Consider the following 6,000-nt stretch of genomic DNA (forward strand, 5'->3'; position numbering starts at 1 on the left):
ATCATATAATCACTAGGGTTGGAAAAAAACCTCTAAGATCATCAAGCCTGACCATTAATCCAGCACTGCCTAGCCCACCACTAAATTGTGTCCCCAAGTACCACAACTACGTGTCCTTTAAATCCCTCCAGGGATGGTGACTCCACCACTGCCCTGGCAACCTGTTCCAATGCCTGAACACCCTCTCAGTGAAGAAATTTTTTCCCAGTATCTAATCTAAATCTCCCTTGGAGCTACCTGAGGCCATTTCTTCTTGTTCTGCTTTTAGGAGAAGAAACCAATCCCCACCTTGCTACAACCTCTTTTCAGGTAGTTGTAGAAAGCAGTAAGGTCCCACTAAGCCTCATTTTCTCCAAGCTGAACAACAATTATTCTTGCAATACTCCAGGCACAGCAGGTATATTAAGGCTAAAAGGTCAGATCCACATATTTGAATTTTCAAGATGCTGAACTGCTTATAACTAAACTGTAAGCTCTTGTGAGACTAAACCACAGTACAACAACAGGGGTGAACGTTCTTTATCTTGATTTCTTTTCTCCCTCCAGTGTCTCAATTCACCTCAGTGGTTCTCACACTTTTCTCATGAGCTGTGGCCAAACACTCCTCCTTCTGCAAGCAACCCTTCAACTCCAATTAGTGTCTATCCTCACACCCCAAGCAAAGAAGCCGCTCCCACCTATCTCTTGCAGAAGAAGCCTGTTCTTCAAGACCCTTCGGCAAGTAGCCACCATCATCTAGTATCCACTCCAGGCTGTTGCCAAGGGAAGTGGTGCAGAGTCCTAGGCCAGGAAGGCTGCAACTGCCTGATCAAGAAGTTTATCTCCTGCTGAAGGGAGACACAAGGCAGAGACCGGCAGGATCTAGCAGATCCTGGATACTGCATCCAGTTGCATGCCTTTATGGGGGAATCATCAGCTGATGCTTTTCACTGAACTGTGGCAGGTTCCTGGCAGCTCCTGCTGCACCAAGTACTTGAGCACAGCTTGCTCTCTCCAGGGAAAATGTGACAACCTACCCGGAAGCATCCCAGGCCAGCCCTGAAACCAGTGCATTACCACTTAGGCTCCATTATCAGTGTTTGTGAAGGAGGCATTGTATGTTACCTCCAAAGGAGCGACCTCCAGCATGAATGGATCCAATTCCGCTGTTCCTTTAGGAAGTATACAACACATTAGAAGACATCCTGTCTCTTTGGAATGCAGGGTGAGAAGGGAGAGCAACTTTGCTTTGTAAAAGACATAGCTTTTTATTTTGTGGGTACAACCCAACAATTGGAATAGCATAAGGCAGGTCTGAGACTTTAATCTAACGGTACAGCTATGAAGTAACTACTTTTGTTTATGCAGAGTTTAGGTAGCAGAAAATTGGCCCTTGCTCAGACAAACCCCCTCACACTACAGCAAATAGTGTTAGTGAGCACTGACATGCAACACCATGTCATTCTCCAAAGACCATCCCCAAAGGAACTGCTTGTATCCCTGGCAGAGACGGAAGAGGACAGAGATGGGACATCACATACAGGTCTGGGGTTGGTCTGGAAGTGGAAGACTGAAGAAAAAAAAAAAAACAAACCAGACTTGACTAGTCATGCAGCTAAATGAAGACATTTCATACAGACCTGTCTAAACAGGTAATGAGAGGCAGACAGCAAAAACACTCCTCATGGGTAGCAGCACAGCTTATGTGGTCATGTAAATGAAATAAGTTGTCCAGTATGCTGGCAATTTAAACAAAAAGTCTCAGTTTTAGAAATATAGTCGCAACAGAGTACAATATGCCATCCTCCAGGCAAAACAAAGCCATATTGACTTGACTGAAATATTTTTCTATTTTTATGCTTTAATTAATTCTTAGGAAAGAAATGTCCACATCAAACTAGGTCAAGATGACAAATCACAGCAAATAAAGCCTGCCATGTTGGTTCATCAAAATTAGGCTTGCAATATGTTTTTGGTCTAATTGGGATTCCACAGCACCCAGTAAACCTGGCTGGGCAGCCCATGTTAACCTGTGGGAGCAAGGCACCAGAAAGAATTCATCATGCCTGGATTTTGGAAGCAGCAGTGCTGCCTGCAGAACCAGTCAATTCAGTATTCTCCTTAGCCAGGGGAGAAGTAAAGTGTTCCCACAAACCACAATGCGGTGTCATTAACACTGAACAAAAGTACAATAGTACTCTTGAGCAGGAAAGAGTGATTTCACAGCACTTGCAGATGAAAGACAACACACTCCATAACACAGTATAAAAACATCCCCAAGCCTCCTGCTTCACCAAGTGATTCAATGAAGAGCTATAAATAAGCAGGAGAGAGTCAGATGTTACAGTGAAAGAACTTGGTGACTTAATGACACATTAAGCTGATTTGGATAGTTAAGAATCAGTATGTTCTCATAGCAATAAGATAAATAAGCATATAAAAATATATAAGCCTTTCCATGGCTCTTGACAAGGTAAACAGGAGAAGACTTTTCTATATACACTGATGAGATTATAAAAATGTGACCAGATGTCTTCTATGCTTCATAATAGCCCATGAACTCTCAAGACATCTGCAGAAAATACTTTGAAGATATCATTTTGATATGCTGCCTTCTGCTTCCCTTCACTAACATTGTTTTCCTTAACGGTGGACACAGAGATTGACTTCAAGCAGCTGTTCAACCCAGAGCAATCTGATTCTCTTCATTTTAACAGGATAAGGAGGCTACAGTAACTGTATTAAGTTGAGGGCCCTAGAGGAATAGTTTCTTGCTTAAATAGTACCTGCAGTGGCAATCAAAATCAATACAAAGTCAAGAATATAGAACCTCCCTCTGCCAGACCATGCCTGCATTTCCAGGTTAGTCACACAGCATCTTCAAAAGCTGTCTATCAACCTTCTCTTTAGTGCTCAGTGGCAGAACTTAACCATCAGCATAAGATCAGTTTTGCCTTATTTCATTTTATCATCCATACAAAGCAGGCAATAAATCAACGGAAGATTTAAGGATTGGCTCAATGTGCTGTCTCTGATCCACTTGAACCAACAGCTGAACCTATGGACCTATGACCAGAGTAACTGGGCCACTCATTACTTGAGCAAGGGCTGTTAAAAAAAGCAATTGGTATTGGTGGCCCACTCACCATCTGCTGGTTGAATACTGCTATTTTATTTTTAATTTCATTTCAGACTACTACAAATGAAAAAAAAAGGAAGCTGCAAAGTACGAGGATAAAACACATCCAGTATACAATAAAAAAAAAGGTTACATAAAAGCACATTTCAAAGTTAGAAAAGGACATGCATTACCTTGTGGTGAAAGAATTTCATGTAGCTTGAAGATCTCCAGATCTGCCAGGGAGACAGCAGCACTGGTTTCACTGAACCAAACCTGGTGTTGCTTGCTGGACTCCAAGGCGAGCTCTGGGGATTTTACTGCTCCAGCACATGGTCCTGGGGGCCGTGCAGGACTTCAGCAAGAACCACCTTGCATCTCTTTTTGCATGAACTTTTCAAAGACCCAGCTAAGGAAAGGTGTTTGGCAATTCATGTGTCAGGCAGATGGGTGGGAGGAATGGTACTTGGAATGTTGAATAGTGTGAATGAAGCATTTGGGGATGGATCTAAAACATTATATAGTGAGCATGGTGTACCAACAGAAATCAGTGGAGCTAGGGAATCTGATTATGCATTAAGAGAGCAGTCAATTAGCTAGGATTTTACCCTGGTTTTGGCTTTAGGTTTGCCTCTGTAGCCTTTCAGGAGACACCACTCCTACTAAAAGTCAGTCATATTTACACCATGGTTTAAAAATGCATTGGTGAGTTGCTAAGACTAATTTTAAAAAGAACTGACATAGTAAATTTTCATGAAGAGACAGGGGACTAGACAGTGAACATTTAGATGTTTGTGGAGGAGTAAATTTGCCTTTAACTCTCAAAAAGTCAAGATAACTTTGCAGCTAAGGGTTAATACAAATTCTCTAATTAATTTTATTTTCCATATATGTCTGCATACAGAGGAAAGAAAGAGAAGATGGAAACAGGGAGACCTGTAAACAAGGGACAAACTAAAGAATGTTGGCATTCTGCATTTTTAATGGGGTGTCTGAGATAAAATTATTTTCATTCTTCTGTCTTGCTCAGGTTCAAATCAACAACCAAGGGATGAAGGTATCTCCAAGTGCATATTCTGTGAATTTCCATTAACAAGTTTCGTGCTTGGGGTTTGTGGACTCTTACTTAGTTGTTCTCTCTTACTTATTGTCTGGACTACCATAACACAGCTTTAGCTTTCATTAAGGGGTCTTAAAAAAAAAAAATCTGCCTTGACTGAAAGCTTCCTTGCATATTTCAAGCTTCTACACTGCTTCTGATTATTACTCTCTAAATTCTCTTCTACTTTCTGTCCATTAGATTAAAAATACACAGATACACACAACCATGAGCATCGCTTTTCTTTTTGCATTTGCCAGCACATGCACAGTCCAAGTAGCTCTTCCCCAAAAATTTCTATTTCTGAAAAATCATTTGAGTTATGTCAGAGAAACCTTCAAGTCTGTGACACCAGATCGAGTGATGACACTAATTCACTGACATCCACTCTGGACACACTGCTATGTCATCATTGCCAATGACATAGGGATCAAGGTGGAAAACACTGGAGTTATCAGATTTTTTTAACCTTTTTTTTTTTTTTTTGCCAATGACCTCTGCATGACCTTGCACAAGCTGTTTTCTCTTTCTTTTACTTCCCCTCTATTTTTACTTGGAATTTATCATCTTTAGGAAGGGCCTGTGTGTGAATAGGCACAGCACATACCACTGTGGATCTCTCATTTCAAAGCAGTAAGTACTGACAGCAAATGATGACAAAGGTCTCAGAAATTAGAAAAGATGTGGTATAAGAGAGATTTCACATTGCCTCTTTAGAGTCACAAGAGCTTTTCTCATGTTAGGCTTAGAGCTGGAACAATGCATGCCCAAGAGTGCATTAGAAGTCATCGATGCACAATGCAGCATTTTATACTTATGTTTCTGTTTTACCCATGTTTAACAAGAGGCTTGTGATGAAAAGTGAGGGAAGAAGTGAGGGAACCAGAAGGGTGGAGCGGAGCAGAGGGAAAGCCTGCAGGAGATGTTTAGCCCCCCAGGGCGAACACCCAGAAGGGAGGTGACCCCAACATTGCCGCTCCTGAGCCTGCTCACCTCAGGGACGCAGCACCGAGCATGCCAAGCTGACCCCACACCGCAGGTGTCAAACCGAGCAGGCAGAACACCCGGTCAGAGGCACAGAGGAACCTGCCGGCCCTGGGGGGAGCAGGAGGGAAGGGAGGCATCCCAGCCCAAACCAAACCCCAGAGCGACCGCCGGCCGCCCCAGGCCGAGCTCTCGCCGGCGCGACTGCAAGGACGGGGCAAACAACTCAGACGGACCAGAACCAGCCCACAGCAAAGCCCCGCGATGGGCAGAGGGGCTGGGCTGGAGGAGCCGCTCCCCGGCACTCCTTCCCTCAGTCCCCAGGAGCCAGGCAGGCACCGGCGCTCCCCGCACCCCCTCCCCGACACCGACACCCCCCGCACCTTTGCTGTCTGTTTTTCCTTAGGTAGCCGAGGCTGGAGCTGCGGCAGCCACGTCCTCACACAACTCCATCTGCTCCCCGTGAGCACCAAGAGCCACCCTATTATACCAGGGGGTGGTGGTAGTCGATAATGCGCCTAACGAGCCCCAGGTGTGCGCAGTTCCCAGGTGCACAGGTTCTCAGGCTGCCCGCAGCCTTCCCCTCTCTCCCCTCTCTCCTTCGTTAGGACGGCCGGGGCCGTGTCCCCTCCACCCTCCTGTCACGGACAGGGGTGCCTCGTGCAGGGTGCGTTTTGGGGTGCTGGAGTTGTGCTGCCAGCACTGATCTGGACTCCTGAGCTCCTCTGAGGGGGACATGGCCACCTGCCCAGCTCCTCCTGAGAGGGCTGGAGTGCCTAGGGCTCTTGGGCCACGTACCTGGGCACTGTCTGGCCCCATG

At 45.0% G+C, this 6,000-nt stretch overlaps 1 protein-coding gene across 3 annotated transcripts in view; it reads right to left on the reverse strand.

The window, feature by feature from the left end:
* The window catches only part of GPC1 (glypican 1), a 294,023-nt gene extending 288,386 nt beyond the window's left edge, over window positions 1-5,637 (reverse strand). The window contains exons 1-3 of one of the 3 annotated variants that reach the window (XM_069024112.1): window positions 5,564-5,622; window positions 1,620-1,718; window positions 1,105-1,151 (exon numbers count right to left, since the gene is read on the reverse strand). The gene's annotated coding sequence lies outside the window, so the exon portion shown is untranslated. Of the gene's footprint in view, window positions 1-1,104; window positions 1,152-1,619; window positions 1,719-5,563 lie in introns of all 3 variants that reach the window. The other 2 variants (XM_069024113.1, XM_069024114.1) reach the window with 2 other exon arrangements.
* Between the last annotated feature and the right edge of the window lie 363 nt (window positions 5,638-6,000).

The sequence above is a fragment of the Aphelocoma coerulescens genome, chromosome 9 (genome assembly GCF_041296385.1).
Source record: "Aphelocoma coerulescens isolate FSJ_1873_10779 chromosome 9, UR_Acoe_1.0, whole genome shotgun sequence".
NCBI lineage: Eukaryota > Metazoa > Chordata > Aves > Passeriformes > Corvidae > Aphelocoma > Aphelocoma coerulescens.